Here is a 26,164-nt window from a genome sequence, read left to right on the forward strand (position 1 = left end):
TTCTCACACACCCCTCCCCTTTCTTTGTAAAAATAAAACTTATATGAGACAGAATTGAACATTGCCTTTAAAATGGAAAGACAAATGATTTAGTTTGATCATTTGAATAGCATGCATTAAAAATTTAATTAATGATGGGGAAGCTGCAACTTCTCTCTGCCTCTTTCTCTAAGAAAGAGGGGGGGAGGGGGGAAGGTGAGAGAGAATAGAAAATGCAATATTTTCCTTGACATAGGACAATTAAATTTATCAAGACACCATTAGAAATTAGCTGAAAAAAATAAATAAGTGGGAGTACAAAAACTAAAAAAAACCCCAAACTTCTGTAAAGGAACCCATCAATAAAATGAAAAGGCAACCTACAGAGTGTGAGAAATTATTTGCAAAACATCTATCTGATAAGGGGTGGATAACCAAAAGGTATGAAGAACTCATACAATGCAACAGCAAAAAATACCAGGCAATCCTATCAAAAAATGGGCAGAGAAATTGATAGACATTTTTCAACATGACAACATACAAATGGCCAACAGACTCAGGAAAATGTGCTAAACATCACTATTTATCTGGGAAATGCAAATTGTAACCACAATGAGATATTTCCTCATAGAATTCCATTAAAATGGCTATTACCAAAAAGACAAAAGATAAGAAGTGAAAGGGGAACCCCAGTGAACTGCTGATAGAAATGTAAATTGGAAAACAGTATGAATGATCCTCAAAAAATTAAAAATAGAGCTACCTGGTGGCCCAGAGGTTAAGTCTTAGCACTGTCACCATTAAGACCTGAGTTTGATCCCCAGCCAGGGTGCCTACCCACATATGGCACAGCAGACCCCTCCTGTCTCGCCCTCTGCTCCACTTAGCAGTGTATTTCAGTAAATCCACTTGTTCTGCTCCCCTGTCTCTGGTGAATCCTCTCACCCCCTGCACCTCTGGCCTACATCCAGGTCTTCTACACAAAAATTTAAAAAAAAAAAAATGAGCTACCACATGACTGAGCAGGTTTACTTTTGGATATATATCCTAAGCGGGGGAGGGGAGTGGGTGAAATGGGTTAAGGGATCAAAAGGTATAAACTTGTAGTCATAAGACTAGTAAGTTCTGGAGAGATGATGTACAGCATGGTGAATATAGTTTTATCACTGTTTTGCAAATTTGACAGTTAAAAGAGAGGAGAGAACCTTGCATCACAAGAAAGAAAAAATACAACTCTGTGAGGTAACACATTTTAACCAAATTTACTATGATAATCATTTGGCAATGTATACAATATATATATATATATACATATCAAATTATGCTATATACCTTGAATCAATACAGTGCTACATGTCAATTATATCTTTTTTTTTTAAAGATTTATTTATTTATTTATACAAGCACTGGGTACACTCAGAAGCACAGGAGGTGAGAGAATTCACCAGAACCAGAGCAGGGAGCAGAACAGGCAGAAGGACCAAAGTACACTGCTGAGGGGAGCAGCGGGCAGCAGGAGAGGTCTGCATGCCATGTGGGACCCTCCCTGGCTGCCGGGGATGGAACCAGCCTTGCAGAGGCTGCAGGCAGCTTCATAGTCCAGCATTCAACCGCTGCGCCACAGGGGAAGCCCCGTCAATTATATATTAATAAATCTGGAATAAAGGAAATTATACTGCTAATATTCTTGGGGGAAAGTTTCCTTTTTGCCCTTGGGAATGGATTTGCCAAAATTACAATGTAGAACTTTCATTTTAAGTTAGCAATATTTTCCTAGAACTAGAATTCAACCGTGCTAATATTGACCTGACACCTTTAAAACAATATTCTTTTGATGCATTTGTTTCATCTTTGATGCATTTGTAAGCTTTCTCTGATATCTTATTTGTCCTCTTATTTGTCTTCAGAATTCAATATTAAATAGTGGCTTTCTTATAGTGCACCTAGCTTGGGAAGGTAATTAGTGATGTTAACGGGACTTCTAACTGGTCTCTTTAAATCTTTCCTTTTGTTATAAACTAAACCATTTCTGGTTGCCAAGCTCTTCCTTCCAACCAAATGAACAGCAACTGATGCCAAGAATTCTCCAGCAAGTCCTGTCTTCCTTCCTTCCTTCCTCCCTTAGTGATAGATAAAGCTCAATACAAAGATGTTACCAGCAGAATTAAAAATCTGAGTGCTAATTATTAAGAAGAAAAAGCAAGGGCAGGGTAGGTGTCTGGTGTCTGCATGAGAGCATGGGTGGAGTGTGAGTGAGTCATGTCATACAGAGGGGGATGTTGTGCTCCCAAAATTGTATAGCTATAGAAATGATTGGCAAATCAATAAATTTCAAGGGGCAGGGGAAAGAAAACCAAAGATGAGAACTAGTTCAATAGTGTGCAGCACTGGAATATATTCTTTTCAGAAAGGTACTTCCTTTTGAAAAATGAACAAAGGAAAAGTACCATGTTGCATACAAGAGACTGACTGAACGATTTACTAAGGAGAAATACAGTGAGTTGGAACAAATGTCACTTGGTTTCTTACCCTTTTGGTGAGCAGTAGGTAGGATTAGCTCATATCTCAGTCACAATGTGGATAAATTTGAACTTAACTGCAGTTTTGAGAGATCTGGCTTGAATGAAAACAGAGTTGAAAATATTAGAATATGTGATTTGGGATGGTCTATCTGGAAAGAGGAATGTGAGTAACTCTATAATCTCCATTTCTAATAATGTGCTGGGGACTTTGCAGCCACATTTTATAACTCTCATTTCATATTGGCATTGACTGTGGATCATCTAGAAACTCTGCAGCTCCGTCTTCTCCTCCAACATTCAATTTTGGCAAGACCAGGTACTCAGTGTCTTTCAGCAGGGGAGTTTAATCTCCTACTACTTGTAAATAATAATAATAATAATAATAATAATAATAATAATAATAATAATTTAGCAGCCCACACACTTCATGAATCCTGCTGCCAGGGAGATGGTAGTGGAACTGAAGTTAGTGAGCAACAGCCATCTTTATTACTCACTAGAAAATTTTACTGGGAAGAGTGGACATAGGGTCACTCAACAAGTCCCCCTGATGACCAAATTGGTAGAAGTAGGATTGATGTGAGCAAGAAACACCTGCCTTCAGCTTTTGGGAAGGTCAGAATGGACTTCACTATGGATGTCCTAGAGAGCAGGAATTAACATTCCCAGACTGACTTCAGAAAACTCTTGTAACAGTAAGTTATTATTTAAGAGTATTCCTATACTTTTTCTCACCTCTTCTTCCTTTTAGCCCTCAGCTGATCATACTGAGTGCCGAGAGTATGCTAAGCTGTATTCCTGTCTCCATCCCCTTCTCTGATATAAGAATCAATTTCTAGAATATGAAAGAGTGGATACTGTTATTATTAGACAATTCTTTGCTTCTTTGCCATGATCTGGACAGAAACTTTCTTGGAAGTACACTTTTAGAATACCTCCAAGTTAAAGTACAAAGTAAAAATAATGATCATTCATAGTAGCATATATTTAAATCACAGATAAAGAATTGCCTTGTGATAACAATAACTATATAATTCTCTCTATTCTGTCTATCTGTCCATCTTTCTATCTACATACTTATCTGGGTCATTTCTAAATTTCTTTTTTTTTTTTAAGATTTATTTATTTATTTATACAAGCACTGGTCAGAAGCGCGGGAGGGTGAGAGAATTCACCAGAGCCAGAGTGGAGAGCAGAGCAGGCAGAAGGACTGAGGTACACTGCTGAGGGGAGCAGCGGGCGGCAGGAGAGGTCTGCGCGCCATGTGGGACCCTCCTCCGGTGGCAGGGGAGCAGCCGGGGATTGAACTGGCGCTGCAGAGGCTGCGGGCAGCTTCGCAACCCAGCACTCAACCGCTGCGCCACCGGGGAGGCCCATTTCTAAATTTCTAAGTATTTCTAAATTTCTAAAGCTAAAGAGAAGACAAGGACATTGAATATTTCAATGACCTTTAACATGTCCCATGTACTAGAAATCTGTAAAGCCCACTGGTTTGAATTTCTATGAAAAGAAAGTGCTGATGAGATGATGCAAAATTGAAGTACAATCAGTCTACACAGCAGAATCTTATTCTAGAATTGGTTTTCAGAGACAAGGGTAAGATCAGGTAATAATGGTTTAATAAGATATTAAAGAGTAAACCTAAATATCAATGCCAAACCCTGCTGCCAGGAGGGGTCCAAAAAGTTGTTGCTTGACCCAAAAGAGAGCCAAATATATGACATAAAAATGTTTTGTATCGAGATGAATTCAGTGATTAAAATGATTGAAGTATTTCTTGTCCAGTGAATTTTTGTTATTGTCATTTTATCCAGACCTGACAAACAGAAATAACCGTGGAGAGCTGTTATTTTGGACCACCTCAACCTTTAAAAAAATTTAAGTCACTTCCCAGATATGTCATATGTGCATTCCTGCAGAGAGGGTTCCTGTGTGGCCAGAAGCACCTACAGCTGCAGCACCTGCCCCCTTCTGGGGGCAAAGGATGCACACTTTTCTCATAGTCTCCATCACCCCCTTTGTTGGCATGCAAGGTCAGTTTTGTGTAGTTTTGTAATCTTTTTAACCTCCCTAAGTTCCCTAGATTTAAGATTATGGTACCTACTTTGGATCCTTTCTAAAATATGTCCTTCAGTCTAGGAAACATCCCACTTAATGCACCCCGAGAGTAAAGATAACATCCACGGCATACAATATCTTCATGGTTCCATCTTTTCACATACTTCTTCTTATAGGGAATGTGTTCATGCACTTGCCTTCCTTCTCTCAACCTCATTTGGTTATTCATAATAGTAAAAGCTTTCAGTATTTATTGAATGTTTACTCTGCTCAAGATACTATTTTAAGAGTTTTTGCATGGTTCACTCATTCATTTAAAATTCAGGCCCGGGCCTCCCCTGGTGGTGCAAGCAGTTGAGCGCAGCGCTGTCCGCAGCCTCTACAGTACAGGTTCGATCCTGGTCAGCAAGAATCCCACATGGCAGGGCAGACCTCTTCTGTCACGCCTGCTGCTCCCCTCAGCAGTGTATTTCGGTCAGTCTTCCTGTTCTGTTCCCTGCTCTGTCTCTGGTGAATCCTCTCACCCTCCTGCACATCTGGCCTGTACCCCAGTTCTTGTATGCATGAATAAATAAATCTTTAAAAAAATAAAAAAATGAATAAAATTCAGGCCAATTCTAAATGGGGATTATAATCTCCTCTTGAGAGAGCATGCAATGAAAGTAGTAGTAATCAGGATCTGTACCTGGAAAGTGTAGCTGCGGAGCCTAAATTCCACTTCCCTTGGCTGAAAGCTCTGAGCTCTGCAGCATTAAAATCATTGCAACAGTATCCCTCCTCTTGGAATGGGCAGCTCCTGGCATGTTTAGAACACTTATTTATGGGGAGAGTCAAAACTCACCAACATTCCAACCTCACATTATCATTCTCTAGGTGGATGCTTATACTCTCTTCTTTTTGGAAATTCTAATGCAAATTGGAATTCCATATGCAAATGTCAGTAACATAAAGACATGAAGCCATCCATGGGGCTTTCCAGTGCAATCACTATGGGTATTGATATGCAGCCTCTGCAGTGCCAGTTCAATCCCCAGCACCAGTGAGGGTCCCACTAAATAAATAAATAAATAAATAAATAAATAAATAAATAATAAATAAATAAATAAATAAATAAATGAAAAGATCCAAGTAATGTAATGCTCCATTCTCATCTCAAACAGCAGAGTAACAGCAGTCACAGACACTCAAGTTCTGCCTTTCTGTCCCCACAAGTTCCTAGATTCCATGACTTAAAGAAGCATTTCAAATAGACAAACCATTTCAAGGGAATCAACCTCAGTAATATTCATAAAACTAAGACAATAAAACAATAGATAATATACCTGCCAGCACCAGTATCTATATTAATTTTGGGACTACACTCCTTTGGGGCTCAGTTCCAAGGAGAACCTCATTTGAAAAATTTATCTCTCACCTGCTGTACCATTTATGGCACTTTTTATCAGTCATTGTATACCTACCCTTTCTACTTTCATTCTGGGGCATCCTCCCTCTCTCCATCCTGAACACCTTTCTTCACCCCTGCATCTGTCTCTTTCTTTCCCTTTCTCTCAATATACAGTCTTTGGAGTTGATTCCCATATCTTGGGTAAAAAAAAAAAAAAAAAAAGATAGGAGACAGAATTTCTGACTCTTGCTCTGCTATTTATTCTCACCTCTAGCCTGTCTGCATGCCAGGGCTCCACTCCCTCAAACTGCACATATATTTCAGTTTCTCCTCTTTGATTCATCTGAAAAAATGTGGGAGCTGCTTAGTGATTTTTTTCAGATCAGAAGCATAACTTTGTAGGGGAGCAAAAACCTGAAACTCCAAAAGAAGCCTTTTGGAGAAAAGATTAATTTCATGGGAGGGTCTCTGAAGGCTGGGTGTAGCTTACCTTTGATATTTATATGTAAACTTCTCCCTGTATGGAGGTAATCTCCTTTTCTTTTTGAGGAAAAGGTAGAACCAAATCTGTGTAATTTTTGTTTGCTATGACTTCCTTGAAAAACTCCTAACTGACCTTCCCCTCTTTGCCCAGGGTCCCCTGTCTTGGCCAACCTATTTCAGATGGTTTTTGAAACAAAGTGGGCAAGTTACACAGTCCTGCTGGGTCTCTCCCATGTATAAGAAGTATGCACGTTATTATTAAACTTATTTTTGGCTTTTTCTCTTATTAACCTGCCTGCTGCTGGTTTGATTATTTTCCAACCTCAAATCACCCAGAGGGGCACAGGATGAGTTTCTTTGTGCTCCAACACCTTCCTTCTCTGAAGACCACAGTCTCTCAAGTCTGTGCTACTTACTCTGGCCCCTTCTTTCATCCCCTTTTTCATGCTGCCATCCCTCGCTCAGTCTTATCTTCTGAGCTTTAACTGTTGCAGAGCAGGACCCCCAAAACTGCAAGCTCTAAGTGGGTTCTGCCATTCACCACATCAAAACAAAACATATTCTAGTGCATAAGACTTACAATGGAACGACACTACTATACAATTAAGAGAAGGGAAATAATAGTTAAAATAGATTTCACATGAAACAAGCAAAAGTGCCTTAGACTTGTGGCAAGCTTTTAGGCCAACCCCTAAAAGCTTGCCACTAGTCTAAGGCACTTTCTGGTAGGGAACCAAAGGACGGGGCAGAAGGAGCCAGGCAAGCCTGTAAGAAAAGAAGTAAATCAAAATTGAAGTCAAGATAAAGGCTGCTATTATCAGCCTCTCCATGGGTCTCTCACCCACGTCTCTGTCTCTTTCAATCCCTGATACAAATCCATGTCCCCCCCCAATCCCTGGTACAATTCCAAGGCTGAGAAGCAAGCATGATTTCTTCATTATGTCTCTGTTCTACATGCCTTCGCCAAGGGTCCTTCCTCATGGTTCCCTTCCTTTCTTTTCCCAGTCTTCTCCAGCTTCTCCTCCCTGCTCTGCTCCACAGTCACTTGGGTAGGGCAGGGAATCTCCTTTTTCCCCGGGGATTGCCCTCTTACACAATCTCTTGTGTCTAAGTATCTCCTTGTCACTTCATTCAGACCTGAATATCTGGAGGCACCTCAACTTTCACATCTTCCAAATGGAACTCTTACTTTCTACCCAAAACCCTTTTTCACACATTGAAGTCCTCGCTTCAGTCAATGAAGCTGTCTTTCCTCCGATTGTTAATTCATCCTTGACTCCTCACTTCTCTCAGGCTCTCTATTGGACCCATTAGCACACATGCCAGTATTTTCTACTAAATATACCAAAGATCCAATCATTTCACACAAAGTCCACCTTTGTCTAAGCTATCAAATCTCTTCTCATAAGAACCTGCGAATGGTTTCCCTAGGGTCTTAGAACTTATTTTACTTCTTAGGGATCTTTAGTCAGTAACACATGACTCAATCCCTAACTTCTGTTCAAATGTCACCTATTGGCATGACCTTTATTAATTACCATGTATAAATTAGCAACCCTTTTCTCATTTCTCTATTCTCTAACTTGCATTATGATCTTCATAGCACATAACACACCTCCCACATTACACATTTACTGGATGTTTTCTCCAGTAGAATTTAATGTCAAGGACAAGAATTTTTTTTCCATCCCCCAGCCCCAGGCAAGAATTTTTTTAATTGCTTATCTCCAGGCCTTAGGACAGTACTTGGTTCAGAATAGATACTTAAGATCTGTGAATAGATAAATGATTGAATACTTCTAGTACACAAAAGCCATCTTTTATATGTTTTACCATTCCTTACAATATCTAGGTCAGCCTGAAATAACAAAAAGAAGATTTACAAACTTACTGTTTCTCATATCCTTCATTATTCAGGAAGCTACTTGAGTGCATGGGCTGAGCCATTTTTTAGACACTGGCATAAATCGTAGTCCACAGTCAAAATTCAATAACTATTTGTCAAACAAATGACTTCAAAATACCAAGCAGAAAGAGATCAAGTTTAAATCTTCAGAACAGAGGTTACAAACTGTTGGGTAGTGTACTAATATGTAAGTTTTGCTTAAAAAAAAAAAAATTAGGGCCTCCCCTGGTGGTGCAGAGGTTGAGCGCTGGGTTGCGAAGCTGCCCGCAGCCTCTGCAGCACCGGTTTGATCCCCAGCAGCTGGCGAGGGTCCCGCATGGCGCGCAGACCTCTTCTGCCATGCCCGCTGCTCCCTTCAGCAGTGTATTTTGTCTGTCTGCTTGTTCTGTTTCCCACTCTGGCTCTGGTGAATTCTCTCACCCTCCCATGCTTCTGACTGTACCCAGTGTTTGTATAAATAAAAAAATAAATCTTTAAAAAAAGAAAAAAAAATCAGGTATCTAATTTCCCTTGAAAAATCAGCTCAAACAATACTAATTTGGTGTTCATCTCTTAAAAGCCATCATGCAGAGTTTAGAGGATCTCCTGGCTTTGGAAAGGGGACTGGAACCTGGGATGTTGCCTCCTGGCCTCCATATTGATTGGTCTTTGTGATTCTGCCTGAGCACAGACAATAATCCTCACCAGTCCATAGCTAAAATTTGCTTCTGGAAAACAATGTTACAGCAAAGATAAAACCAAGGGTTTTTAGTCCAACTGACTTAGTTCCCAGTATCAGCCTCAGCACTGTGGAGCTAGAAAAACTTGAGTTCTTAAATCCCAGATTTCTCATATGTAAACAGAGACAACACAAGGAAAACATAAGGTTTAAATAAGACAATATCCTTAAATATCCTGACATACAAAGGATATATGCACTCCTGTGTTCACTATAGCACCATTCACAATAGCCAAGTTACAGAAACAACCTAAATGTACCCTAAGCATACTATGACAGATGAGTAGATGAAGATATGGTATATATATATACACAGTGGAATACCCTCAGCTATAAAAACGATAAACTCTTGACTTTTGTGACAACATAAATGGAACTGGAAGGCTTTATGCTAGGCAAAATGAGTCAGGAGGAGAAAGACAAATACTGTATGGTCTCACTTATATGTAAAATATCGAGAAGCAAGACAAAGGTCAGAGAAAACCAAACAGTAGCAAACCCTAGAAACTTGACTATAGAATTGATGCTACAAGAGGGGGATTAAGGGAAGGGAGAGAAGAGGGAGGAGAAGGAGACCTATTGGACAGAACTATGGGTGCCTTGGTGCGGGGGTGGCTTGGTAACACATCCTGAAGGGTGTGATCCTACTAACGCTAAATCATATACAATGTTGTAAACCAATGTTGCCTCAATAGAAATATACAATAAAATACTAATGAGTATTAGCTATGAGGAAATAAGTATTTATAACACATATCAGAATGTTTAAAAGAGTAACCTGATATATAGTAAGGAGAATTTATATATGAAAATTATACACAAGGAACAGGGAAATGAAGAAATAACAGAGATAGAAGAATAAAAGGGAAGATTCTAAAACAGTTATTTAAACATATGTGCTCCAGTAATAACACTGAAAGCTTTATCTAAAATAAGGAAAATTTTATTTTGACATACCACTCCATATCTGAAATAAACATTCTTTTTTTTTTATTTTTTTTTAATTTATTGTTATATTCCCCATACAATTGCAGCCCCCCAATTCTGACCCCAATCCCTGAAATAAACATTCTTATTTTTCATTTTAATTCATGATTTTAAGCTCTGAAGTTTCAATAAATAATCTTTTTAAAATGCATATAGTCATAAACATCACTTAGTGGATTTTTAGTGTCTAAAGGGTTGGTATGTATGTGGGTTGATATTAGTGTTTAAAAAGCCTTCATAGCCAACTAATATTACGTAAAAAAATCTAAGAACAACGGGGTTCTATGCTTAGAATGTACCTTTTTAAGTAAATAATCATGGCTCATCTTCAAGAATTAGTCATAAACCTCTAAAGTAAGCTTTTCATTTTTACAGAGGATATTTACTGAGGGAGAAATGTAAGCTATGATACCATTACTGAGAGATTAAACCCAAATCACTAAAAAGCATATTCTTAGCAATAAATATATTTGGAATCATTCTACCTGACAAGAATTTATATTTAGATATTTAAAGTCTTTATAAAAAGGCAAAAAAATAGAGTCCCTCCAACTCCTAAAAAGAAACAAATGAGAATTGTTTTAAACAGCAAGTTCTTTGATAACAGAGGCTACTTTTAACTGGAAAGCAACTTACATAATGTCCCAAGTTCTCAGTGTGTTATTAATTGGCTAAGTTATGTGTGGTTTGTGAGCCCAGAGTTGCCTATCTATTTTTCTCATTACAGAAATCAATTACATTATCAAATGTATAAAGAAGTTATTTGGTATGCAAATCTTAGTTCCCTACATTAAATATATTAAAGTTGCTCCATTTACGTATCAGCTCACAAAATTCTTTTTAACTCATATTTTGTCTGAATATTATATTAAAGATATGCTAAGTATCTACCATGTATATTGCTATTTAGATTGGAAAGCCAGTTAAAATTCCTCTTTAAGATTCCAATTTCAAGTGTTAATCTATCCTCTATTTTGTTGAGATTGAGACCTTTGAGAACCTAGATATTTAAGAAACCAGGCTCACTAGCTTTATGTCCTTGCAAAACTTATTTAACCTTTTGGATCTTATGTTTCATCATCTGTAAGCTGGAGCTAATAGGAAGTTGTTGTATGGCTTTAGTAAGTTAAATTATGCAACTCGGCAGCACATAATAAGTGTTCATAAAAGTTGCTATTACTAATAATGAAAGTAAAACTATTTAGCCTTAAGTGTACTGCAATATGAACTTCTTGAGGAAAGAGGCCATTATTCGAACTTTAATCTTAATTTCCTACAATACTTGTCATTAAATGTATTCCCAACAATCCCACTCTGGTCATTAAAATAAGCTCAGGACCAGGCATAGAAGCACAGAGGTCGTGCACTATGTATATATTAAGTTCTGGAAGCAAACATGTTTTCACCAACTGGTACCACTCTGACTTTCAGAACTTGGTGGTGTGTTCACTATGTTGGATATGGGAAAAGGCAGCGATGAGGATTTTTGAGAATGAATAAAAGACATTTCCTTAAACTAGCCCTAGTTTGCTAATAATAAAATGTGATGAAAGTGGTTACAATTACTCTGGTTTGAGCGATACAGCCATTAGAAGTAAAATACCACACACCCATAAGTCCCAATAGCACAATATGTAACATACTTGAAAAGCACAAATTAAATTTTAAAGCAAACTTGGGAGCTATTAAAATGGAACCAATTATTGCTTTACTCCAGGCAAAGTGCCTGATGGATTTTAACCTAAGTGCAGGGCCACCCACTTAGGTCATAGGACAGCTGGTCCAATGGACTCATGTTGAAGATTAGGCAATCCAGATAACAGTCTTTTATACTCACTTGGCTAGACTAGAAACCCTCATTCTCACCACAATTCACTAAACCACCCTCTATTACTTCTTAGTTTAAAATACCTTACTATCATTTGAAATAAAACATACCTTTAGTCTCTCACAAAACATGTACCTGGCCTCCTTCTATATCTACCTTAAGGGAGAAGGGAATAAAAGAATTACTAAATAAAAAAGGTGCAGTCTGCAAGAGCTGGTACCCAGTCCAAGAGTTTTTTAAAACATACACTCCTTATGGTTGTCTTAGCATATGTTACGTGTCGAGGCTAAACACCAGCAAAAGCAAATGGCAGTAGCTTGGGTCTTGACACTCATTGCCACATTGTGGAAATTATAATGTGCTTCATGCATACTTTCTTGATATTTCAAGAATCACTACTGCATGGGATCTGCTTGTGTGTGTGTTCAATTTTCAGGGTTTAATGATCTTTGCCTTTTTGCTGAGATATGTGCTTGTATTTGTAAACCTTTCACATATTTAAGGCAAAAAAAAAACCAGACCAAAATAAATAAATAAATAACAGAGCAATAAACCTACAAGAGGACTTACATTAAGAAAGTCAAATAGGGCCTCCCCTGGTGGCACAGGCAGTTGAGTGCAGCACTGTGAAACTGTCCACAGCCTCTGCAGCGCCGGTCAATCCCGGCCGGCCGGAGAATCTCACACGACACGCAGACCTCTCCTGTTTCTCCCACTGCTCCCCTCAGCAGTATATTTTGTCAGTCTGCCTGTTCTGTTCCCCACTCTGTCTCTGGTGAATCCTCTAATCCTCCCGCGCATCCTACCTGTATCCCAGTTCTTGTATGCATGAATAAAAAAATAAATCTTAAAAAAAAGAAAAGAAAAGCCAAATAGACACACTCAAATTTCAATCCATTCCTGTTAGATAAGTTCTCCCCTCCCTGTGTTAAAATATTCCAGATGAGGAGTCAACAGTCTCTGACCATGGAGCAGACTTTCATATGTTATTTCTAGTATCCACCAAAATAAAACTTACTACTCACTCCTTCCATTTATCTCCTTTCCCTGACTCATCATAAATGGCACCATTAGTGTTTCACTCCTGTGACTGAAATAAAGCTTCAAGTTAAACACAGGTTAGATTTAAATGTTGCTCCCAGGAAAGGTAGCCCTTAAAACCATTGTCAGGTGTTTGTGCCACTATGTGAAAATATTGACTATATTCTTGCTAGAGAACGAATGTGATTTTTAGGGGGGTTGGGAAGGAGCCTGAAGTAGGAAAGGGGCAAGAAGCAAAAAAAGAGAGACAAAAGACATAATCCACTAAAGTAATAGATAAGGAAAGCCTTAAACCTGCTAACTTTCTAATTTTTTTAAAGAGTTATTTATTTATGAATATAAGAACTGGGGTACAGGCCAGAGGTGTGGGGGGGTAAGAGGATTCACCAGAGACAGAGTGGGGAACAGAAATGATGGACTGACAAATACACTGCTGAGGGGAGCAGGGGGTGAGTCAGGAGAGGTCTGCTGTACCATGTGGGTAGCTCCCTGGCAGGGGATGCTGCAGTGGCTGTGGATAGCTTCAGAGTGCTGTGTCTTAACCTCTTGCGCCACCAGGGAGGCCCAACTTTCTAGGGTTTATCTCATTTCATTACCTTATAGATGACTTTTCTATTTGCCCTTCAGGCTTTCACTTAGAGTTGCATCTCTATAGAATGTACTTCATTAAAGTTGGGTCCAGTTCCTACATTTTAAGTAAGTATCCCAAGTCATTTTGATGCAAGGGGTTTGAGAACCACGCATTGACAATATGCCTTTGGGGACCGAATCTATTATTTCTGGAATCAAATCTACCTTATTCTACAACTCTACAAAGAAAAACATTTCCTTGCCCAAATTTTACCTCCTTAGAAACTGAATTTACCATTGAGATTAGGAATTGTCACCTGGGAGATGGACAGCACTTTTATTTTATGAAAAGCAAACTCACCTTCCCTGCAGCTTATCAAAATTCTGGACTTTACAAATTCCTTTCTCTTTCTTTTTCTTAATCCCATGTGCAAATGTTCTTTGTCTCTATTTGGAGCCTAATTTTGCCAGTTTTGCACCCAATTGCATTTTCAAGTAACAACTTCTGACACAGGGAGTTGAAAATTGAACTGCATTGCGACGGTCGTGGGGAATTAGGTTCCTGTGCAAAGTTTCAGGAACAATGCTGAGTCACTAACCTTTCCCTTCAGGACATGCAATGCTCCTGTTAAAAAGGAATCTGACTGCTGAAAATGAGAGAACAGAGTTTCAAGAGCAAAGATCAATCAAAATGTAAGTAAAACAGAAGCTTTTGACAACACAACGCTATAAACGTGAGGGTGAACACAACCTTACCACGTAAAACCAGAAGACAGTGCAATGTGGAAACAGAGGCATGCATTGGAATATAACACGATGAGAGATAGACTGTTCTAGATAGTTCATGATGGGAAAAAGAAATGAGCTCTACTGAATGCTGAGGGTGAGTAAGAAGGGGTCAAAGGAAAGATATAAAAATAAACAGACTTCACTGGTGTTCCCACAAAACTTCAGAACAAGACAAGATGGTCAAACACAAATGATTGTACCCAAAGACCCTCCTCCCTGTGCATATTCTTATTTCCCTTTTAATTTTTTCAGTAGAAGAGACATGAACTTTGGAACCAGGCAGTGGTAGGCTCAAATCCCAGTGTGTGCACTTAGCAGGTTGCGTGAACTTGGGCAAATTACATAGTCTTGAGAGCCCCCATGTCTCCAATGTGAAAGGGAGGTCATAGTGTCTGCTGTAGGTACTATTGGCAATCTGCCAAGCACTGCGTGCCAAGCTCCTTGGATAGGGGGTATATAATAACTGGAAGTCAGCACCATTAGCAATGCAACCAAGAGACATCATCATCATAAAGATTTAGGATGAAGAAGGACATGAAATGAACTTGAGTTGTCCTCCACAGATAAGGCAAGAGAGGTACCCAGGGTGGGAGATAGATCTACACATGACTTGTGTGAATAATCCATTTATTATTTGCAGAGATATATTTGGATATGGTTGACTGGTTGAGGTTTAATGATGAAGCCACATTCCTCTGGGAGGGGATGGGCTTTCTTCTGAAGGATATTCAGTGAGCTCTTTACAAAAGGAAAAATGTCCTTTGACATTTGGAGGGGGGAGGGGGATAACCCCCAGGAATCTTCAAACCAAAGATGAAATAGCGAAATGCATTGAAGTGGTTAGCGCCATGAACTTTTGAACAGGCAGATTCAGTTTCAAGCGCAGTCTTTGCTACTTTTTAACTCTGTCATTTAGGCTGAAAATTTAACCTCAGTTTTCTCATATGTTATCTGAATGGCTACAGTTATCTATTCCATAAATCTGGTGTTTCAAACCACTAAAATAATATTCATCAATACAGTAAGAATTGGCGAGGCATATTTTCAATACACGTGACTCTATTGATATTATTGATGCCTAATCTGGCTGCACATTAGAATGCATATTCAATTATGTCTTGATATTGTCATCTTCACTGAAGTGTTATTCAAAGGGTCTATTTCTTCCTTGCTGTGCTGACTTAAAAAAAAAAAAATGTCTCTTGGTCTCTGGTGGTGCAGGGGTTAAGTGACAGTGCTATCAAGCTATATTGCCACCCACTGAAGCATGAGTTCAATCCCTCGCCTGGGAGTTTACCCACATGGCACAGCAGACCTCTCCTCTCTTACCTGCTGCTCCCCTCAACAGTGTATTTCAGTAGATCGCCTGTTCTGCTTCCCGCTCTGTCTTTGGCAAATCCTCTCACTCCTGCACCTCTTGCCTATACCCCAGCTCATGTATGCATAAATAAATATTTTAAAAAATGTCTCTTATCTCTACTTGATCCAAAACATTGAAAAGAAGGGTAACAGAGAAAGGAGAGAAGAGGGAAGGAGAGAGAAGAAACTACAAGTGGCTTAGCACCCTCATCCCCAGCAAAAGCTCCATGAACTTCAAGTATCTAGACAGTAGGCTGTGATGGCATACAAAAGAATTTCACCACTTTCCTGGAGTTAAAGGATACTTCTCAGATGGAGACAGGATAGAATTGAAGCCCCCTCCCTCCACTGCTACCTGCTTCCATCTATATCCCATTGTTTCCACCATTCATAGGCTGAACATTTACAATCCTCTCAGTGGGTAGATGAACATTTAGATATCACTCTGATTCCAGGTGTCCTTTTCTGTAGGTCTTGCTCATCCCTAGTTATGTTAACTGGCATCTGAATTGACTCCCGAGGACCTACATCCCACTCTATGGTTTAGAACCTTGTAGTTGACATCACATGCTATGTTTCTGTCTCCTATACATATTAAGAATCCCATTGCTCATTTTAAAATAACTGCTTCACATTCACCCTACATTATGGCCACATGAACAATTCTTCGCTTTCACAAACCAAGCTTCCATTTTCCTCTCAATCAACTCTGTATATGCCCAGAGCCTTTCAGGGCAGCCATGCACCCTTTTGTCTAGTTTCTTGGCAACCTCTTCTAAGAAAAGGCTGCCAAGAATCTAACAAAACTCTGCTCTGGATGGACATCACCAGAATAATGCTTTAAAGACTTATTTTTTTCCCTTTCCTTTTGTCTATTCAAGTGGATTTATTTTTACTTGTACCATTTTAATTGAGGTAACACTGGTTTACAACACTATATATGATTTAGGGGGACAGAGTCACACCCCTTCAGGTGTACGTTACTACACCACCCTCACCAAAAAAGTATCCATAATCCAATTCTAATTTGTTTTTTTGGGAGTGGAGGTATTAGCAGGGAAGTGGAATCTGTAGTGCCTGTTGACCTGGGCTCTGGAATCACAGGGTCAGGGTCCATATCTTTCTAATCTACTCGTCTGTCCTTGGGCATTTAGGCTGTTTCCATAGCTTGGCTATTATAAATGGTGCTGCAATGAACACAGGAGTGCATATGTTCCTTTGAATAATGTGTTTGCATCTTCAGGTAGATACCTAGGAGTGGAATTGCTGGATTATATGCTAGATCTATTTTTATATTTTGAGAAACCTCCAAACTGTTCTACATAGAGACTGGACTGATCTATATTCCCACCAACAGAGTAGGAAGGCTCTTTTTCTTCACACCCTCACCAGCACTATTTTTTCCTGATCTTTTTAATATGGACCATTCTCACAGGTGTGAGTTAATACCTCATTGTTATTGGATTGACATTTTCATGATAAGTGATGACAAACTTTTTTTCATATTCTGCCAACAGTTTAAATAGTGACATAATTTCCCTCACAAAATCATTCCATCTGAAGATGCTTATTTTAATTTAATGCTATAGGAACAGCTTAAATAATGTTTAATATTATTCAGACATCTCCTCAATGAAGATAGCCCACATGCTAAACTATGAAATTAAATTGGCCTACTAATACATTACACTTCTGTTAAATGTGGATTGCCAACTCCTTCCATTCCTTTGATGAAGAGAACATAGGTCTTATTCCTGATACATCTTGGGAGGGTGAGTGGCATTTCAACAAAGAACTTGGGCCTCCCTGGTGGTGCAAGGGTTAAGAAGCAACCTATGAAGCAATCCACAACCACTGCAGCATGAGTTCAATTCCTGGCCAACCAGGGAGCAGCCCACTGGTGCAGCAGACCCTTCCTGACTCGCCCGCTGTTCCCCTCAGCAGTGTATTTTGGTCAATCTGCCTGTTCCGTTCCCCACTCTGTCTCTGGTGAATCCTCTCACCACCCCCACCTCTGGCCTATACCCCAGCTCTTGTATGCTGGGGGTAATAAATAAACCTTAAAAAATAAAGAAAGAAAGAACTTAGAGTATTCAACTTGTTATAGAAATACTGGGTTATGCAAATATATTGGAATAATTTATAAGAACATAAAGGAAATGATTTTAATATTTGGGGGAAACAGATATGATAAGAAAAACTCAAAATCTCAAAGTAAAAAAATTAAAAGACCAAGTAACTAGATCACATAAAAAGGGCAACTTCTCTATGAAAAAAATTGTCATGGTTATTCCTGGAGAGTGAGAGGGAGGGATGGAAAACAATTTTAGACTTTATTATGCATATTTAGGTTTATATATCTTGATCAAGTACAAATGTGATAGCTTGTAATCAAAAGAAAAGTCCTTTTTCTAATCCTTTGGTAGGGGTTGAATGGGCTTGCCATGCTCCTTTTGTACCCAGCCTGTGATTCACTAACTGAACATACTTATAGACTGGTCCTCTAACAACATATGCCAACTCTGTTGGAGTGGTTAGGATATGAGGTTCCTTTATGACCATGCCACTCAGGACCCCTGTGTATGAGCTGTCTTTCCTCTAAGATAGGCAAAGTAACGGCACTGCCACACTTCTCTTGGAGAACAGAGACCGAGACAATTCTCAGTCTGCTGTCTCCTACTTCACTCTGTTGAGAATATATGCTTTGAGGTTATCCGAAAAACTTGAAACAATACTATGATTTATGTGTCAATATTTTAATTTTTTTGTCAAACCCAATCCTGTGAAGGATTGCACAGAATCACAGAGCATGTGTATAAAAATCATTGGTTCAAGTGATCTGTGTAGAGAGTTTAAAGTCTACTAAATAGAATCCATCTACTACCTAAAGCCAATAATTGCTTATGTTTTGTTTCTATACTGAAATTGGTAATTAACCCCATGCATTAGATGTAAGTGATGCTGTTTTTCAAGTCAACCATTTCACTTTAGTAAAGAATTACTATATGTAGTTAAAACTGAGTACTTAAACCTGGGAAGTCAAAAAACCAAATGTAATATTACATAAGAAACTTTGAATACAGTTAATCTACTAACACATCTAGAGATTTTTAAATGTTAAGCTGTCTAAAAAATGAACATAAACAGATACAATTAAATTAGGATATGTTAATACATAAGTCCTAACTAGTTTAAGAATGTAATTTTTTTAAACTAAACCTCACAAAGCTGACATAAAAAGCCAAAAACAGGATTTGAAAGACAAAATCCAAAGAAGAGGTATGTCCGAACATGGACAATAGAACTATGATTTGAGGATGTGAGACCTGGAGCCATGAAATAAACAGAAGCAAACAGAGGTGATGTGCTCCATGACATCAGCCTTACAGATGTGTCTGGAGACACTACCCCTACAGCAAAGGACACAAAAACAAAAATAAATACATGGAAGTGCATCTAGCAAAAAGCTTTTGCACAGTGAAGGAAACATCAAAATGTAAATATGTCCTACTGTATGGGACAAGCTGTTTGCCCATCTTATGTCTGACATGGGGCTAATATTCAAAATATAAAAAGAACTCACAGAATTCAACAATTAAAAAATGGGCAGAGGATTTGAATAGACATTTTTCCAGAAAGTATGGCATCTGTATGTCAAAGAAGATAGACAAATCACCAACAGACACATGAAAAGATGTTCAACATCATTATTAGGGAAACACAAATCAAAAACTCAATAAGTTATCACCTCACACCTGTGAGAATGCCTGTAATCCACAAAAACAGAACCAACAAGCATTGGGAAGGTTGCAGAGAGAAGGGAATGGAAACTGGTGAAATTATTATGGAAAGTAGTATGGAAATTCCTCAAAAAATAGTAACTAGAAATTCCAAACAGTCCAGTTATCCCGCTTCTGGGCATTTACCCCAAAATGACAAAGACACTAATTTGAAAAGATATATACATGTACCTATGTTTACTGCAATGTCATTTATAATAGCTATTATTTAAAATAGTTAAGAGTGTATAACCTAAATGCTCACTGACAGACACATGGATAAAGAAGATTTAGTGTGTATACACACACACACACACACACACACATACACACATACCATGGAGTATTATCAGTGATAAATATGATGAAATCCAGGCATTTGAAACAACACCGATAGACAAACACTCTGTGATTTTACTCATATGTGCAATATAAACAAACAAATGAATGGGCTAAATTAAACAAAAATAATTCCTGGACTATAGGATCATTGGGTGGTTACCAGAAGGCTCTTAGGTAAAATGATTCAATTTTATGGTGAAGGGTAGAAAAGGACATTTAGTGGTGAATTTAATTTACCATATTTATGTTGATTCTCAAGGACATACTCCTAAAGTTGACATAACGTTATAAAGCAATGTTCATTATTTTTTAAAAAAAGAAAAACAAAATTGTAATTTGGGATCACAAACTAAGAATACGTATCATTCAATTTAAAGTTGTTATTAGTCCACTAGCAGCAAACACGCTGCCTCTAGTTCTAAGAGGAGGATTCTCAGAGGATATGAGATGGTGTAAAATTCTGTTTTAATACATATTCCTCGAAGATGATTTATAAAATGCATAAAGTATCAATAGATGTCATATAGATGAGTTGTTTTCAACTTGTGAAAATTATTTCAGAAAAATTCAGCAAAAAAGATTTTCAAGGGCCTCCCCAGTGGCATAGCGGTTGAGCGCTGGGTTGTGAAGCTGCCCGCAGCCTCTGCAGCGCCGGTTCGATCCCCGGCCACAGAGGAGGGTCCCATATGGCGCACAGACCTCTCCTGCCGCCCGCTGCTCCCCTCAGCAGTGTATTTCGTCAGTCTGCCTGTTCTACTCTCCACTCTGGCTCTGGTGAATTCTCTCACTCTTCCGTGCCTCTGACTGTACCCAGTGCTTGTGTAAATAAATAAATAAATCTTAAAAAAAAAAAAAGATTTTCAAAACATCATTCATCAAAGATGTCAACAGATTATTAAAAATTAGTAATCTTAGCAAAATTCATTTAAAAGATGAATCTATTGATTCATTTAAAATGATATATTTAAAGATGCATCATTCCACACACTTATTATTTATAGCCTTTCTACATATTTAAAACTGAGAGGTATAATCTACTTGTGATGCTGACTGTTTATTATACAAACCACATTTTTGTTGGCATGAAACTTGCCTAATGGAAATAAATTACACTCTTAATTAACTCTAGAAGAAAGATGATATATAGAGCCCATTATGCATTTAGTCATTCTCATATCGTGCAACATCCTCCATAAAATCAGATGACATTTAGATTTTTGAAAAATATTTTTATGGTCAATTAAATAGTGAATAAAATTGTAAAGTATTTCCAATTCTTTAGCCATACTTAAATTCCCTTTGGTCTTCAGTACCAACACACTGATTAATTACTATAATCCAAAGACATAAATATCGCTTTGCTTTACTTTTGTAAGGAAATAAAATCACAATGTAATATTCACATTATGTATTATACGACTTAGATAATTTTCCCTTATAAAAATATGTGCAAAATAAATATAATTAGAAAGCTTTATTTTCATCAATTCCTAAATTTTTTTCAGGATCACAGAAAGTCAAGGAGGAAAAGATATATAATACAGATGCTCTAGCTCTGATTCTGTCATTAACTAGATTAATGACCTTGAAAATATTGACTACTTATCTGTAAAAGTGAATTTTTGATTGAGACAATATGTATCTCTCAATTCGTGCACTTTCTAACAGTGACAGATTATGGGAACATAGCAGAATTTGATGTGTCCAAGTTAATGCTTGAACCATTAGAAGTCACAGTTTGAATAGTTTGTAATTATCTACATCTTTCAATTTAGGATGCATGATATGAAAACTATAGGTAATTAAGCATCTAAAATATACTCCTGAAAGTCCTTCTTAAACTGACTCATATTAAAAATGTGAAATAAAATGGGTGTTGACTAATATTCTCTTGATATTGAAGCATAATTTCACCAATTAATGAGATTTGTTTTGAAAATGTTCCTCATATATTTAATATTCACTATTTATTACATTTTCATATAAATACATAGATAGGTAGGTAGATAGGCTGTGACAGATTTCAGATAGATTATAGGTTGCTGGATATACACATTACAACATATGACATTATATACAATGTGTGTATATAGAGGAGGAAAGGCAGATGGAGGGAGGGAGGAAGAGAGGTGAGGATTGAAAAAAGGAAAAGAAGGTACAGGAGATGGTGAAAGGAGGTGCTGGGTGGGGTGGATTAATGGGTTGTTTTAAAGTATGTTTTTACCAACATCCAATGAAAATCACCTTTTCATAAAAGTTTTTATCAAATAATATCAGTATCTGGGATAACTCAATTAAAAACTTACAGAATACATCTTGATTATAATATTTATGTGGACTTAGAGAAGAAGAAATTGCAGAGTGCCTATATTTTTATTTTTTAATGAATAAATAGTATGGACTGCTACAGTCAGAAAACTGTAAGTCTAAGTTTGCATTCCAATATTGTGCTGTGCTACCAGGAATGTTACTAAGTATTTTTCTGAGTTAAATTTCTTCAAATTCATAACAAGGATAATGACAATAGTGTTGATGACGATCTTGATAACAATAATGGTAACTCTGTTAGTATAGTAATAATGACACTAAGTAATTAAGAGTTCCTTGAAAAAAATAATACAATACAAAACACAACAAAACAAAAACAGACAATTATAAACTGGAGACATTCTGCAGGGAAGGAGGAGGAAGAGGGATCAGAGGGAGGAGGGAGGAGCACAGGGGACTATGGTGATGGTACACGGGTGCATTGGTGAAGGAAATTCTATGGGGACTACACTTGAGGGGGTGGGGGGAAGCAAATATTGTTTAAAAATGAACAATGATCTTTCTTGACATTCAAATTAGGTAACACATATAAAACACAGTGCCTGACACATATCTCCCCATGTTGTCAGCTTTGCTGGATCTTACGTACTTTTTTTTTAAAGAGCCAGCAGTCTTCAAGCCAGTTTTTTTTTTTTTTTAAAGATTTATTTATTTATTTATACAAGCACAGGGTACAGTCAGAATTGCGGGACTGACGAAATACAGTGCTGAGGAGAGCAGCGGGCGTGGCAGAAGAGGTCTGTCGTGCCATGTGGGACCCTCGCCTGTGGCCAGGGATCGAACCGGTGCTGCAGAGGCTGTGGGCAGCTTTGCAGCCCAGCGCTCAACCGCTGCGCCACCAGGGAAGGCCCTCTTACGTACTTTCCTAAGCAAGTAAATTAAGCATTTGGGTGGATCAGCATAATCATGAGACAGTGTCAATCACACATGTGTTGAGGAACACCCTGAACCTTCCAATGTGTCAAGGTCACGACACAGAAAGTTTGAGAAGCTGTCACTTGACAGTAGTCTAGCAAGACAAGTAAGAACAAAGTTCAGGTGGGATCCTCACACCGGAAAAGGCCAGAGGAACAACAATCTCAACAAAGTTTGGCATAGTCAATGGGACTTTAGCAATGTTAGCTGCTTAGTTTTGATAACTGCTCCATGGTTATGAATACACTTCACATTAAGAGAAACTGGGAGACAAACCTCAGGAACCCTGCACTATCTTTGCAACACTTCTATAAACCTAAAGCTATTTCAAAATTAAAAAAAAACAAAAAAAAACAAAAAAACAACCCTAAAAAAAAGGTTGGAGTGGAATCTGAGAGAGTCAATACTTCCCAGAAATGGTCAGGCCTTTTTCTTGGTCTCTCTTTCCTTTGTCCCAAACCTTTACCTCAAGACTTAACCCATCACAGAAGGTTCTCTGCTCTCTCTGGACCTCACCTATGTTCTTGCATCTGAGGGAAATGATCAGAGATATTATTCCCACATTTAACATGTGCATCTTTCAGGCTTCAAGTGTCAAAAATAGAAAATAAATGGTTCAAGGGCCGCCAGCATAGTTGGACAGGATTTATTCAAGCTAAGGTGTAAGAGCACAATATCTTTTTATTACTCTAATAAATTAACCAGCAATGACAGTTTCATGGCAATTAGGTTATATAAACTTCTTACCATTAAGACACATCATTAGGTTATATTTTTAAACTTCCATATGTCACCCAAATTTAGGCAGAAAGAAACATGTAATGCAATCTTCATGACAGATTTCCCTAAATTCACCAGTTTTCCCATTTTCCTTGACATTTTGTTGAAATTTTAATACTCTACACTTTGGCATTTGACAGGTTTGCTTCAACCAACTTTGTCAAGCAAGAGCATATGTTATAAAATGGCAAACCATGCCCTCTTTTTAATTTTTTTTTTCTGAAAATGGTGGTTTAATTTAACAAGGCAGGTTTTTAAATAAACCTGTGATATTAGATGGGCATTAATAGGTTATGCATTTTGTGAAACAACTTTTATGTAGTTTCTCTAATCACAGAGATATTCTCCCAAGTGGAATGGCAGGAGTAAAAGTAAGTTCAATGTGAAATAGTTTCACAGAGTAGGCAAAGACTTTATTCTACTTTAAATATAAACTCTGAATTCTCATATGACATAGAGAATTTAACAGCCAACAAAAACATATACCACTGACATTGGGAATCATGCTCAGAGAGAAATGGGGGCAACACATTAAAAAATATCTTGTTTGGTCCTCCCTGGTGGTGCAAGGGGTTAAGCACAGCACTGTGAAGCTATTCACAGCCTCTGTAGCATAAGCTCGATCCCCAGCCAGGGATGGTTATGCAGACCACATGGTGCAGCAGACCTCTCCTGTCTTGCCCACTGCTCCCCTCAGCAGTGTATTTCCATCGATCTGCCTGTTCTGCTCCCTACTCTGTCTCTGGTGAATCCACTCACCCCCTGAACCTCTGGCCTGTATCCCAGTTCTTGTATGAATAAATAAATCTTAAAAAAAAAAAAAAGAAATATCTTGTTCTTTCTCTTTGCATATGCAAGATAGAAGTAACCATGCTTCATTATTTTTCCAATTAGAAAGCTAAAACAGGGACTGACCCACAGAACTTGGCCACAGGTACCAACAAGACATTATGGGAAATTTTGTATTCCAGAGTCTAAATGGCAAGAAACAATAGAGAATGGATCGTCAAACCAAGAAGCTCAGCATTCACTGATGGCTCATTCATGATCTCCAAGAAGAGACTGAGTTTTAGTTCATGTTACCTTCTTAGTGTTAGGACAGGTACAATGTTCCTGACTCCATCTAAGGACAGGTGTAACTGAGTGGCTAGGTGAAGCTATACAACAAGGAAGGCAGATGGGCTCAGGGGGAGAGAGGGGGAGAAAAAGGGCATGCTTTCCTCTCAGCTTTGGCCTGGCACTGGTGAGTTGAAGAAGACAAGTAGAAGAGACACACGTGGAGACATGGGAGAGGCACGTGGTCCTTGGCTTCCTTCCAAGGCTTGTCCACATGTTTCTTTTCTAGACCTAATTTCTGGTATTTTAAGCTTTTTGATTACCCATCTATACCTCATAAAACAAACAAAAAATATCTGAGAACAATTCCTGAAGCACAGTATGATATAAAACCAGCTAGTGTCTGAAATTCCCATACAAAAAAAAAAAATCCCTGATAATTTTCTCTTTTTGTTTTGGCTATGGAATGCATGAAGAAGGGATCCAAGATGAGAATCTTTACTTGAGCATTTTTTTCTGGACTTTCACAAGTTCCCCAAAGAAGATGCTTTACTATTCCATGCAAATTTCCCCTTCTGTAAAATAGGGTTGACATTGTGCCTAACCAAGGAGACCAAGGAAACTAATTAAGACCATGAAGGACTTCATTAAAATATCCAGCACAAAATGACAAAATGACACTCCAAGTGGTAGCTAGTACTAGTGTTAATTGGAATATACTTCTTCAAACCTTAAAAGCATCTCTTTCTTACACTTTAAGGAATGTTTTGCTAATGTGTCTTCTCAACCAGAAAATTGTCGTCAGTTAGCATGACCTTTATTTACTAAAAGCACTAAGAAGAGTAGCAACTGGAATAACATACTGAATAACAACTATTTTGCACATACAAGTAATTTATAATACTGTCTTTTGCACATATACTAAATGATCCTGATATAATTATAATTCAGATCAGCCACAATTATTCAACTCAAGGCGAGCTCATCCTTAATGTATTTTGCCCATTCTGTCTACCCACCCTTACCATTTGCCAGTAAATTTGATTACATTTTGACTTAAGTAGTACTTTATGTCAAAGGTTTGAGTACAAACAAAATGCTTTAGAATACATATCCATAATAAATATTTATTTTTAAAATGGAAAAATGGGACATTTGAAATCAATTAATCTAACAATAAGAGTGGTTTTTAGGGATAAATAAATCTTTTAAAAAGTTTCCTGTTTATCAAAAAAAAAATTAGAGAAACAAAGTGACCAGCAATGACTTACAAGATACTTGACGCATTTATGAATATGAAGATGCCAAGGTCCACATACTAATAGAGAAGAAGTATT

General features: G+C 37.9%; 1 protein-coding gene and 1 long non-coding RNA gene across 3 annotated transcripts in view; one reads left to right on the forward strand and one right to left on the reverse strand.

Moving 5' to 3' along the window:
• Window positions 1-26,164, reverse strand: part of GABRB2 (gamma-aminobutyric acid type A receptor subunit beta2) — a 230,187-nt gene that overhangs the window by 77,496 nt on the left and 126,527 nt on the right. The window lies entirely within an intron of this gene.
• LOC129145114 (uncharacterized) overlaps window positions 1-26,164 on the forward strand; it is a 36,072-nt gene that overhangs the window by 3,452 nt on the left and 6,456 nt on the right. Inside the window, exon 2 of the long non-coding RNA XR_008550200.1 lies at window positions 14,091-14,172. This is a non-coding gene — a long non-coding RNA (uncharacterized LOC129145114). The remainder of the gene's footprint in view (window positions 1-14,090; window positions 14,173-26,164) is intronic.

Source organism: Talpa occidentalis, unplaced genomic scaffold, assembly GCF_014898055.3.
Source record: "Talpa occidentalis isolate TD23 unplaced genomic scaffold, MPIMG_talOcc4v2.1 talOcc4.9, whole genome shotgun sequence".
Classification (NCBI taxonomy): Eukaryota; Metazoa; Chordata; class Mammalia; order Eulipotyphla; family Talpidae; genus Talpa; species Talpa occidentalis.